The following is a 13,595-nucleotide window of genomic DNA, read 5'->3' as shown; positions in this document are numbered from 1 at the left end:
ATTTTGGTTCATTTTCACTAATTTCAAAGGACTGTGCCTCAGACAGCTGGGTTGTTGCAATGCGCCTGTAAAGCCTGACAGCAGACCAGTGAGTGAATCTTCGGTGGAGCAAAGTCAGAATCCAAAGAGCTGCCAGCACTAATCAGGGCTCTAGGTCTCCGGAAAGAGATGGGGACTGGAGGTTACAAGGAGGAGGAGGAAGAGGAACCAGACCAGCAGGGTGTGGCTATGAATGACAGATGAGAAACATTTGGAAACTGGTCAATTGAAAAACAAAATGGTTAATGTCTACAAAACATTGCAGGTAATCAGCAGATCAGGCAGCAAATGTGGAGAGGAATAAATGGACAGCATTTAGGCCGAGCCCCTTCAGCATGTCTGGACTCTGCTTAGTTGCTGCCTGAACTGCAGAGCTCCTTCAGCATTGTGTGTGTGTGCGTCGCTGTTTTCCAGCAACAGCAGAATCTCTTGTGCTTCATATCTGCATTTGTAAGAGGATTGTACGTTGGCATTAAATAAACGAAATGCTTGTTGATATTGAGTGTATCGTTTATGGGGGCCGCTTTCTGAGTTAAAAAAAAGCTGTTGATTTTCTACAAACTGAAGTATGGGCATGAAACCGGTGCTTGCAGAAACTTTTAATGGTACCGTGATTACCCATAAAGCCCTGCGTTTAAAATTTCGCTCTCTCTTGCAGCTGCGATCAAATGCGCAGGCGTCAAGCTTGCCCCTGTCTTGGATAACTCCGCATGCGCGCAGTTCACAAAATGTCGGGAGGACCGGTGGAGGTAAGAGCGGGTGCTGGGTGGGCTTTAATTGAGTGACAATTGTTGTGAAAACCGAACACCGCGGCCCACAAGCTCGGCACAGGACAGGTCTTTTTCCTCTCTCTCAGCCCCACGATCCGTACACGAGCCCCGGGGAGCTTCCGGCCAATCAGGGAATGGGAGCAAATAGATCTCACAGACAGAGCCGAGCTCCAGAAAACTAAATGCAGGGATCAGGAACTCGGAGAAAGGGAACAATATCTTTCCATCTGCTGTTGAGACAATCACCTTTGTTCTGCCTCCTACCGCAGCAAGAGAAAATCTGCAGCTGCCGGCAATCCAAGCAACACACAAAATCCCGGAGGAACTCAGCATTAGTACTCATTTCTATCGATGCTGCCTGGCCTGCTGAGCTTCTCCAGCATTTTGTGTGTGTTGTTTGTTCTGCCTGCTCTTGTTCTGGCGTTTTCTACCGGTGAGGACATGCTTTGACCCATTCTGTCTGGGTACCTACTGATATCAAATACCTTTGCCCTGGGCAACAAATCACATCACATCACAAATGTGCCAGACTCCAATGAGACAGACTACTGCCTTTCCCGTCATATTCTTTGGCATTGCCAACACCGAGTTCACCACTGTCAGCCACCTGGAGGGGGGGGGGGTGTTCAGGGGAAATATTTATGTACAATACAGAAACTGGTGTTACCTGTGTGTATTGTGGCAACGCAAAAGTTGCTGGATAATTTCCAAGTGGGGAGTGATATTTGGAAATCTGACTTTTTAAAGTATCATTTAGCAAGAAAATCACATAGAGTGACATGCAAAAGTTTGAGTACCTCTGGTCAAAATTTTTGGGCTGTCTTGCATGCACTGCTCTTTTGAGGTCTATCCACAGATTTTCGATGATGTTCAGGTCAGGGGAATGTGAGGGCCATAGCAAAACCTTCAGCGTGTGCCTCCTGAGGTAGTCCATTGTGGATTTTGAGGTGTGTTTAGGATCATTATCCTGTTGATGAAACCATCTTCTTTTCATCTTTAGTTTGTTTTTAACAGATGGTGCGATGTTTATTTCCAGAATTTGTGGTATTTACTTTTATTCCTTCTTCCCTCTACCAGTGAAATGTTTCCCGTGCCACTGGCTGCAACACAAGCCCAAAGCTTGATCAATCCACCCCCCTGCCCCCGTGCTTAACGGTTGGAGAGGTGTTCTTTTCGTGAAATTCTGCACCCTTTTTTCTCCAAACGTACCTTTGCTTCTTGCGGCCAAGAAGTTCTATTTTAACTTCCTCAGTCCACAGGACTTGTTTCCAAAATGCATCAGACTTGTTTAGATGTTCCTTTGCAAACTTCTGATGCTGAATTTTGTGGTGAGGATGCAGGAAAGGTTTTCTTCTGATGACTCTTCATGAAGGTCATATTTGCTGCACAGTAGAACAGTTCACCACCACTTCGGAGTCCGCTAAATCTTCCTGTAAGTCTTTTGCAGTCAAACTGGGGTTTTGATTTGCCTTTCTAGCAATCCTATGAGCAGTTCTCTGTGAAAAGTTTCTCGGTCTTCCAGACCTCAACTTGATCTCCACCCATCTTGTTGACTGCCATTTCTTAATTACATTACGAACTGAGGAAACGGCTACATGAAAATGCTTTGCTATCTTCTTACAGCCTTCTCCTGCTTTGTGCCCATCATTTATTTTAATTTTCAGAGTGCTGGGCAGCTACTTGGAGGAGCCCATGGCTGATGATTTTTGTGACAAGGTTTGAGGAGTCAGGGTATTTATAAAGTTTTGAAATTTACATCACCTGGCTTTTTCTAACGAAGATTATAACAAGCCAATTAAGGTCTGAGACCTTGGTAAAAGTTATCTGAGAGCTCAAATATCTTGGGGTGCCCAAACTTTTGCATGGTGTTCCTTTATTTATTGTCACTCTAAAATTGTACAAAACAAAAATAATACACTAATCTTGCTTAAAATGTTGAAAAGAATGTTTCATCTTTAACTTTATGACTTTTGGAGATCAGTTCATCTTCTACTCACTTAACTATTCACAGTAACAGAAATTTTGACTGGGTGCCCAACCATTGCCTGTGTGACTCGTTGAGGTTGGGTCCTGGGATATCACAGTTCTTGATCCATGTAAAATGGACCTGGGGATCGAGATACTTGGGCTTGTGAGGTGTTGAGCGAGCATTTCTGGTCTGGGATCAGATGTTTGTTTCTGGAGTTCCTTTGGAAGCAATGACTGCCAATCTGAGGAGAGGATGAGTTCCCATTTCATCCACACAGGTAGAGGTTGTGAGTAAATGGGCTGTACCGTGTTCACAACAGTAAAAAAAAACAGTAAAAAAAGTCTACCCCCTACCAACTACCAAAGAGAAAAGCTAATGGATGACAATGGATAATTAGAAAAAAAAAACATATTCACTTAAGAAGAGAAGATAAAAATATACATAAATGTCTGTGCACTGTTAAACTTTATAAATTGGAAAAGTAATTTAGGAAAGGTCCTCAAATATCATAAAAAGATTGTTATGATTTTAAGACTGAGCAGCAGATCTTTTCTAAATTTAAATACGACATAATATCACGTAGCCATTGAAGATGTGAAGGAGGGGCAGACTCCTTCCATTTAAGCAAGATTGCTCTTCATGCTAAAAGAGAGGTAAAAGCTAAGACCTGTAGTTTAGGAGTATTTAAAGTTACATCTTCATTTGCAATAATTCCAAACAAGGCAGTAAGTGGATTTGGGTCAAATTGGACCATAAAAAGTTGAGAGAAGGTATGAAATACTACCCACCAAAACTTTTCAATTGTAGAGCAAAACCAAAACTGGAGAGCTTCTGTTTAGAAGTGTAAGCTCTATGAACCACTTTAAATTGTAGAAGAGAATGATGAGCACAGAAAGATATTTATTAACCCGTTTAAGAATTTTATTACATCTATCATCAGAAGTCATTCTGACTAAATGTTATTAACCTGAATTGTAAAGTTTGTTCCTCTCCCCACAGTTGTTCCTTACCTGCTGAGTGTTTCTGGTAATTCCAGTTTCTTTTTTATTACATTCACCCTGGAATGGTTTATATTTCCTGAAATGGACCTGTTTTAACCTGGAAATGGAAATGGCTCATTCTGTGATAGTAGAGCAGTAAAGAAACCACAACTTTTCTCTGTAAATTATCCTGGGACCAGTTTGTGTTCAGTACAGTTGTTGCTAGCAAGATTTACAAGAATAATCTCAGGAATGATCGGCTTTATGTATGAGGAGCATTTGATGGTTCTGGACCTGTGCTCAATGGAGTTCAGAGGGACGGTGGGGGTGGCGGAGGGTTGTATGGTTAAGTAAACCTACTGAATACTGAAAAGCCTGGATACAGTGGACATGGAGAGGATGTTTCCATTAGACGGAGAGTCTGTGATCTGACAGCAGAGTCTCAGAATAAAGATGCTTTCCTTTAAAACTGAGATGAGAAAATCTTTTTGGCCAAAAGATGTCTGATCTGTGGAATTTGCTGTCACAGAGGTTGGTTGAGGCTGCCATTTGGGTATATTTATGACAGAGATTAATATACTCATGATTGCTAAGTAGCTTCAGGATAACAGGAGGAAGGCAGGAATATTGTGCTGGAATAAAAATCAGCCATGGTTGAGTGGTTGGGCAGACCAGATGGATCGAATCACCTAACTCTGTTCTTGTGTCTTATGTCTTACCATGACTGAATGATGGCTCCTTCTTATCCCATATCGTTTTGTGACGTGTGAGGGACAATAAAAGATTGTTCACTGGGATGATTATATCTGCCTTCAACATTTAAGTTTCAGTGAGTTTTGTTCTTGGCAACATTTAGCAGAAATGTTTGGGTCTCCTTTTTATTGTTAATATGCTTCATTATCTTCCATGTTAAAGTTGGACCTGGGGTGAGAGATTTATTGGAAGAAAAGCCCCAACTGGAAGCAAACCATGACTGAAGACGAGGGAACAGCAACAAGTGAACCAGCCCGAGGATTGAGAGCATCAACTGGAGAGAACCCATCTGACTTGGAGCTTCCAGTGATTCAGTCAGAACAAAGTTTGGTGAGTCTCATCTACTCAAACTTTAGACATTACATACCTGTACAAAGGAAGGGAGGAAATAGTTGGAGGGATGTGCCCAGAAGAACCACTTATGCCTCTGTCAGACCCAGTTACAATCACTGGTAATGTGCTTCCAGCAGCGCAGCCCTTTAAAAACACTCTCATTCTGTGGAAGTCGAATCCGGATAAAGTCACTCAGAGACCGTATATGTACAAACTCTTTACATACACAGTAGCAAAGAAAAAATAAGAAACCCCCTTTACACTCTCCCCCCACCAAATAAAAGTCATGTCCTCATGACTATTAAATAACTCGCCACCTTTCCTGCCAACACACCGTAACCCAAGCTCAAGCAGTGACATCTCCTCCCAGTAAACACCATGCTCTGTTCCTCAGGTGCTACATAGGCCAACTATCTGGGAGTTCCCTAACCCTTCTGAGACCTCCCTACCCCCTCATCTAAACCCTTCAGGCTAGGACATAACTGGGGATACCTTGGGCCCACTACCAACTTCTCTCTCAACCTCTCACTCATGCCCCCCACTGCACACAGCTAACCCTCCCCACTACACCTGACTCAGTGGGAGAAGGTCCAAAGGTCTCTTCCTCAGTCGAGGGAAAATCAGCAAAAGGCAGCATGTACCACACATCCAGCACATCATCCATCAAATCTGTATTCTTCCTCATTTCTGCGAGCTGCTGTTTGATCTTCTCCAAACGGAAACATGTGGCACTGCTCCTGCAATCTCGTCAGCCTCCTGCAATTGAGATATCAGCTTCTTCTCTGGCCCCTGCAACTCTTGCCATAGGCTCAGCAGTTCTGACTCGCGCGTCCTGGCCATCTCAATCTTTGAAGCAGTTACTCCAATAGCTTCTTCCACCCCGACCTGAAAAGCAGCAGTTAAAGATTGGTCAGCCTCAGTTCAGTATTCACAGCACTTCTCTCCAGTTTTTTCTTCCTCATGACTTCTTCCAGATCAACTTTCAGGTTTTGCACTTCATTTGAACTGTCGATGGTCATCTTCAGGTTCGCCTCAAGCTTCCGCTTCCCTCTTCTGAGATCTGTCCGCAATTGCTTCACCTCCGCAAACTCCCCTCTCCAGGTTCTCAGTTTGCTGTTGCCCTCAGTCAGACAACTTTCTTTGTTCTCTCCAACTTGTAAGTCGTCCAAATGGTTCCAGGTCACTTTCTCCAGTCTCTTCGTCTTCATTTCAAACTTCATTCCATAGAGACAGTCACTCACGAGCTGTGACCTTCGCCAGCCCTGGCACGTGTCCAGAAAACACTTTGTAGTTCTCAGCCGCTCCTGACGTCCTCAGCCTCACTTCATATTCTCCTGAGGCAAATCCAAATACCAACAGATCATCCACATACAACAAAACTCCAAATGCCTCCACATCCCCTATTGTCTTCCACCTGCCCCGCAGGAAGTTTGCAAGGGCTCCAGATATGCCCTGTGGCATCTTTTCGGACTGGAAGACTCCTAGGGAATTTATAACGGCCGTCTTCTCCTTGTCGGCCCCACTCATCGGGATCTGGCAACATCCACTCTTCAGATCCAGCACCTTAAACCACTTCGCACCACTCAGACAGGCCATCGCCTCTTTGGCCCTCAGGGCCATATTCTGGTCACTGACAGTGCACCTCTTCAGCGCAATATAATCCACACACACGCTGCCTACGTCTTCCACGGCTTCAGGGGCCAGTCGCCACAACCTCTCTCTTTCCAAGGTGTCTTCAGTGGTCAACTCCCCTCCCTCGTGGTATTTTGCAGCGTCCACTAAGAGGGTCTCACCCTCAGACACTTCCCCCAGGCCGTACCACCACCAGCTCTTGTTTGAATTCGGTGTCGGCCCAATGCTGCTCCAAACATCCGCACAAGCAGCTCGAAACTCTGGGTGCATCGACAATGCCTCCAAACAGCGCACACCCGTCTCCTCCAGGCAGGCCCCCAAGTGCACCAGCAGGGATATTGGTTCTCTCCAGAACCTGAACGCTGCCCGTCTTAACAGTGTCCGGACACATCAGCATTAACAATTCACGAACCTCAGTCACCTTCACATTTGCCTCTAAGAACTCCATTTTCACTGACCAACAACCGTTGTCTGGATAATCACCAGCACTGGTACCCCGAATCTCCAGTGTCCTCAATGCTGTCAAGGGTAAATGCTTCCAATAACAGTTATAAAACAAACTGTACAGCAACTTATCCGGTGCCCCGGTACCGAGGATGGCTTTAACTTGACTTCCATTCATCAGTAACGACACCTGAGTGTGTGGTCCCTCTAAGCCTTCAGGAATAGAGTTTGTTCCTTTTGAGAGTTCCTTGGAACATTGCTGGGAACGTGCTCCCCCAGGGACCCCAAGCCATTCCCCTACTGGGCCTCCTCTCGGATCGGCTGAACAACTGAGAGAGGGGCTGATCCCCTTGACAGATCTCCCTGGCACCGCAAGCAATTTATCTGCCCCCCTAGCCAAAAGGGATACTCTAAAAACTTTCCACCAATCTCCTGCCACGGATATGATAAGCCCCCCAGCTGCGGCATTTGACTTCCTGTCGAACCTCACGCATTTTCCCACACTTTCACATAACTGGCAGCTGTCACTCCGAGGTAATTGTACCCGACAGTTCTAACAACGCCACCAGCCCGCCTACCCAAATTTTCAACCAATCCTTGTCGCTTCCCCTCAGCCAAACACCGCCACTCACCCAACAACTGAGAAGTCCGCTCCGCCCACGTCTCCGCCCCTTTAGGGCTGGACATTATTCCAACAACCGCGTCAAGCCTAACACTGCTGAAACATCCCAAACTGTCACTCCTCACTCTCTGAACAGTACGGACAACCCATGGTCCCACCACCATTATGTCAGCATTAGTCCAAACTCGAACAACGACCTCTGGGCTACCAACAGCAGCCACCCCACCCAACACACGTGCAGCGATAACCAGCAATCGCACACCCACAAGGGCACACCAGCTCTTCACTGCAGACATAAGTTAAAGAGGGTGATCACACAGCTTCCACAGAAATCAATCCCGGACGAGCACCCCACAATGTAACCCCTTGGGTCGCCTTAGACTCGCTCAGCTTGTTCTCGTCTAGGGGGAGCAGCCTTCAGCCCCGCCAAACTGGGTAATCTGCTGGTGTGGACGCTGTGTGATGTCCCTGCCTCGCCGAAAAACAGACAGTACACCATATGCGATTAAATGAGTACAATTTATAAAGGTTACAATTTACTAGGATGTTACCTGGGTTTCAGCACTTAAGGTACAGAGAAAGGTTGAACAAGTTAGGTCTCTATTCATTGGAGCGTAGAAGGTTGAGGGGGGATTTGATCGAGGTATTTAAAATTTTGAGAGGGATAGATAGAGTTGACGTGAATAGGCTGTTTCCATTGAGAGTAGGGGAGATTCAAACGAGAGGACATGATTTGAGAGTTAGGGGGCAGAAGTTTAAGGGAAACAAGAGGGGGTATTTCTTTACTCAGCTGTGTGGAATGAGTTTCCTGTAGAAGTAGTAGAGGACAGTTCAGTTGTGACATTTAAGGTAAAATTGGATAGGTATATGGACAGGAAAGGAGTGGAGCGTTATGGGCTGAGTGCGGGTAGGTGGGACAAGGTGAGATTAAGAGTTTGGCACGGACTAGGAGGGCTGAGATGGCCTGTTTCCGTGCTGTGATTGTTATATGTTATATGTTAAGTGATTAATAACGATACAGTATATATGAAGGAAAAAAAATAAAGAAAAGGCGCCAAACTTAACAAAGTCCAAACCACTTCGTGCACAACCGTTGGAGCTCAATTACTGAAGTCTTCTGGCCACCATTCGATCCCCTCCGAACTCCTCGACCCACCGCCTGGGACTAACCACGGTGGTCGACCAGACGCTGCACATGAATCTATCTTCGTCTCCTCTCCTCACCGACAACCTTGGGCCTCAGATCCCCGCTCGGGGTCCGTTCCGTCTCCCAGCTTCCAGCATCGCGTCCTCGCTCTCCCTCCCCCTCGCGCCGACTCCGCCCAAAAGCCCGCCAACAATATCTTACAGACTCAGAAGAAAAAGCAACATTAATCCCAATTGGTTTACAAAGGAATACAATTCTCGTTATCAGTAAATTTTAACCCAAACAAGTTTCAGCACTCTCTCGCAACAAAGAAGCATTCCTGCTTTTAACAAAACAAAGAAGCCATTTTGATTACATACACAGTAACAAAGAAAAAGTAAGAAACCCCCTTTACACATACTTTATTGATCCGGAGGGAAATTGTGTAACATGTTCAGCACATTTGGCGCCTGATCGATGTATCCACCTAGATTGCCCCTTCAGGTTCACAGCCATGGGAGTGGTCAGTAACTCCTGATATGGTCCTCTCCACCGAGGTCCAACTTTCCCTCAATCTCAGTTCTTGATCAGAACAAAATTCCCAGGTTCTATGGTGGGCTAGTCACTCCTCTCTGTGGAGTAGTTCCCTTCCTTGTAAGCCTGTCGAACTTGTGAATATAATGCTCGGAAAATGTTGGTCTCTTCCTTGAGGGGATGCATATCCAATTTTGCTGGTAAACTTTGTGGGAGCAATGGTACGCAAGGTCTTGGTCCACAGGGTGTCCAAATGGGCCGGCCATGAATGATTTCAGCTAGTGACAACACTGCTTTCCCCTGTGGGGTAACCCTCGTGTGGAATAGGGCTAACGGTAGGACCTTCATCCAAGTGAGTCCAGTCTCGGCTGTTAGTTTTGCTAATTTACTCTTCTGAGTGCCATTGACACTTTCCACTAAGCCAGCAGCCCGTGGGTGGTGTACACTGTGGAAATGTTGCCTGATTGCTAGTTTGTTACATACCTCTTTGTTCACTGTCACCACAACGTGTGGGCCATTGTCAGAGCTCAGCATCTACAGCAGGCTTTACCTTGGAATTATTTCCTATAATAATAACTTCATAACAGTCATAGCATTCTTATTGGTAGTTAGAATAGCTTCAATCTATCTAAACACATGTATAATATCTAAGCAGTATCTATAGCAATGTACTGTAAGCAATTCAATAAAATCAAATTGTAGACACGAGAAAGGTCCACCTGTCAAGGGAGTCATACCCGGGGGGCAGGTTACCAACCATTCCCTCCTTTCCCAGGTGTGTACAATTATGTATATAATCGACCAGTATTAGTAAAAACTGTGTAGGAACACAAACCTGTCCCACTGGGGTGATCCAGACACCTAGGTCGGGGACTTTCTGGCACCGCATTTGGGACCACAGTTTGCACTCCTCCTCAGAGGTTTCCCCCTGAAAAGTACGTACCTCCCACTTGTCTGGGAATGTCACGGAATGTTGCTTGACGGAAACCCGAGGGGACTACAACTACCGAGGACTGTGCTGCACTATTTGCTGTCTTATCTGCTAAAGCATTGCCTTCAGTGACCCGGTCGGACATGTGCGTGTGGGCCGCACATTTAATAATCGCCAAAACTCGAGGTAGCTGTAGAGCAGTAGTAAGTTGTTTACAAAGGTGGCATTACTAATGGGGTGGCCAAAGGAAGTCAGAAATCCCCACGTTCCCAGAGAGCCCCGTAGTCATGTACAACTCCAAATGCATAACGGGAGTCTGTGTAAACGTTCGTACTTTAGTCTGTTGCTGGGATACAGGCACGAGTCAAAGCAAATAGCTCAGCCTTCTGGACGAGACGGCTGCTTCAAAAGAGGCCTGCTGAATTACTTCACTGTCCGTCACTATCACATAGCCAGAATATTGTTTTCCTGCTGGATCCACAAAAGGAGTTGCGTTGAGCTTGAGGGGGTATTGCGGAATGGATGGGAGAGTCTGTCCTTCTTCCGCAGTGATCTGGACGGGGGCAGTTGGTGTGGCCGATCTCGTGGCCTGAAATTGCCCAGAGATGGGGTACAACATCTTGGTCAATATTAAAAGGGTGTCTTACCAGATGTGCCATCTTCACCTCAAAGTCCTTCCAGTATTGGAGTTGTCCCACGACCAAGTTTTGCCAGTCTCCCTCGTTACTAGAGGCTTGTTTCATCAGGGAGTAGGCAGAGAACCCTAGGGTCTTTGGTTTGAACCCGGGGCAAACCCTGACAGTAGTAAGAGGAACAACCAGTCCTGTCTGTCACCAAAGGAAATCAGGTCCTTTGGCCAGTAATGTGCTGACCTCTTCTCCTTTAACCTCTCCAATCACCGTGACTGGGAACTTCTGTCCCTCGAGGGGGACATAATACTGGCTTTCCTCAGTTGAGCACCCCGGAGGGTCATAGCACAGAGTCACATGAGGGTCGGCCGCTGGCAGAAGGGGTTCAAACGCAGTGGAGTCCAGATTAAGTGCCCACCCCTGGGGGGGGGGGGGGGGGGGTGTAAGTAGCTGGGGAAGATGTCGGTTGTTAACTAGTCCCAGGGTGATATCCTTGTCCATGCAGAGAATCTCGACTTCCAACGGACAGAGCAGGTCTCTCCCTGCTAGATTACACCCCAGACTGGTGGTGACTGTAAAGGAAACCTCAGACTGATTCCCCTGGAATTCCACCTGCAGCTTTAAATACGTACATTCAAACCCAAACAGAGTGATTGTCTGACAGCTGTTTTCCCTTTTCTGATACCATTTCCTGATTGACAGTGGTTGTGGTTGCCCCCATATCAATCAGAAACGGAACCGGAATTCCAGCAACCTGCAATATTACATTGGGCTCTTCCTGAGGGGTGATACTCATGGTTGGAAGCATCCTTGTTTTTCAATTTCTAAGCAGGTTGCTGTCCCCACCTGTCCCTTGGTAGGTTTTTGTTCTCATTCAGATCCCCAGATGTAGCCCGCTCGCGTCCTTCTTTGCCAGTGAACATATTCACCTTTAATGTTAGTTCCCTTTGGGTTTGATCGGGATTTGAAAGTCGGGTCCCAATAATACGTCAAAGCTTGACGCATTCGATTTCGGTCATTGTCAGGCCAATCCATATTATTTGTTTGAATCACATTGGATAACTTAGTTGGTAAGTATTGGAGTGGTAAGGCTTTAAACTGGGGGTGGGGGGGGGGGGTGGATTCCCATTGCCGTAGCAGGCCACAAACTGCTCCCAATAGTCTGGTCCCGATTCCCCAGGCTTAGGTTTGCATTCAAGAACTTCAGTGATGTTTACAGGTTGCTGGAGAGCCCTTTCCAAGGCTTGAATAATCTGGCCTGTCTGTTCATTCTCATTATGGATTCCCACTGTAACTCCTGATAGGTTTGGTATCTCAATCCTGCCTTCCATTTCCACTCCTCATCAGCTGAGAGAATCATGCAGTAGAGACCGAATAAATCTTGCAGGGTCACATTAAACGTTTGTATAGTACTGCGGACATACTGAGCAAACTGTGCTGGTTTTTCTTTTCTATCAGAGACCTGATTCATGATCGTTATCATTTTTTGAGGCTTCCAGGGTGCATACACAGGAATCGCTGAGGGGTGTCCCTCCTCCTGCTCGTGGATTGGGCAGCATTCGGGTGGGCAATTGCTTTTAGAAACATAGAACATTCCAGTACAGAAACAGGCCTTTTGGCCCTTCTTGGCTGTGCCGAACCATTTTTCTGCCGAGTCCCACTGACCTGCACCTGGGCCATATCACTCCAAACCCCTCTCATCCATATACCTGTCCAAGTTTTTCTTAAATGTCAAAAGTGAGTCTACATTCACCACTTCATCTGGCAGCTCATTCCACACTCCCACCACTATCTGAGTGAAGAAGGCCCCCCCCCCATGTTCCCTTTAAACTTTTCCCCTTTCACCCTTAACCCATGACCTCTCGTTTTTCTTTTGTCCTCTGGCCTCAGTGTAAAAAGCCTGATAGCATTCACTCTGTCTATACCTATCATAAATCTCCCCTCATTCTTCTACACTCCAGGGAATAAAGTCCTAACCTATTCAACCTTTCTGTGTAACTCAGTTTCTCAAGTCCCGGCAACATCCTTATAAACGTTCTCTGCACTCTTTCAAAGTTATTAATATCCTTTCTGTAATTAGGTGACCAAAACTGCACACAGTACTCCAAATTCGATCTCACCAATGTCTTGTACAACCTCACCATTACATTCCAACTCTGATACTCAATACTTTGATTTCTAAATGCCAATGTACCAAAAGCTCTCTTTACAACCCTATCTACTTATGACGCCACTTTTAGGGAATTATGTATCTGTACTCCCAGATCCCTCTGTTCTACTGCACTCCTCAGTGTCCTACTACTTACCTTGTATGTTCTACCTTAGTTTGACCTTCCAAAGTGCAATACCTCACACTTGTCCGCATTAAACTCCATCTGCCATTTTGCAGCCCGTTCCTCGAACTGGTCCAAATCCCTCTGCAAGCTTTGAAAACCTTCTTCACTGTCCATTACACCTCCAATCTTTGTATCATCAGCAAATTTGCTGATCCAATTTGCCACATTATCATCCAGTTCATTGATACAGATGACAAATAACTATGGACCCAGTACTGATCCCTGAGGCACACCACTAGTCACAGGCCTCCACTCAGAGTAGCAATCCTCCACTACCACTCTCTGGCTTCTTCCATTGAGCCAGTGTCTTTGTGGAGCCATTAACTCTGGGGTTCTGTTGGATCCTTCCCTTCCTGTCTCGGTATTCTCTTAATGAATCTCAGGGTTTAGGGACCTCCCCTTCCCTGCCGCCACTGTTTTACCTGAGCGGGCACTGTATCTGAGTACTGGGAGGATTGGGGTTTGGGAGCACTGGGTGCACCTGGCTCCTGGTAAGT

At 46.1% G+C, this 13,595-nt stretch overlaps 1 protein-coding gene across 2 annotated transcripts in view; it reads left to right on the top strand.

The window, feature by feature from the left end:
* Positions 1–738: 738 nt before the first annotated feature.
* LOC132407293 (zinc finger protein 850-like) overlaps positions 739–13,595 on the top strand; it is a 28,721-nt gene continuing 15,864 nt past the window's right edge. Inside the window, exons 1-2 of one of the 2 annotated variants that reach the window (XM_059993590.1) lie at positions 739–788; positions 4,674–4,841. The gene's annotated coding sequence lies outside the window, so the exon portion shown is untranslated. Of the gene's footprint in view, positions 789–4,552; positions 4,588–4,673; positions 4,842–13,595 lie in introns of those variants that run through there. The other variant, XM_059993591.1, reaches the window with a different exon arrangement.

The sequence above is a fragment of the Hypanus sabinus genome, chromosome 18, assembly GCF_030144855.1.
Source record: "Hypanus sabinus isolate sHypSab1 chromosome 18, sHypSab1.hap1, whole genome shotgun sequence".
Lineage (NCBI taxonomy): Eukaryota > Metazoa > Chordata > Chondrichthyes > Myliobatiformes > Dasyatidae > Hypanus > Hypanus sabinus.
This window is presented reverse-complemented; position numbering and strand designations above follow the sequence as displayed.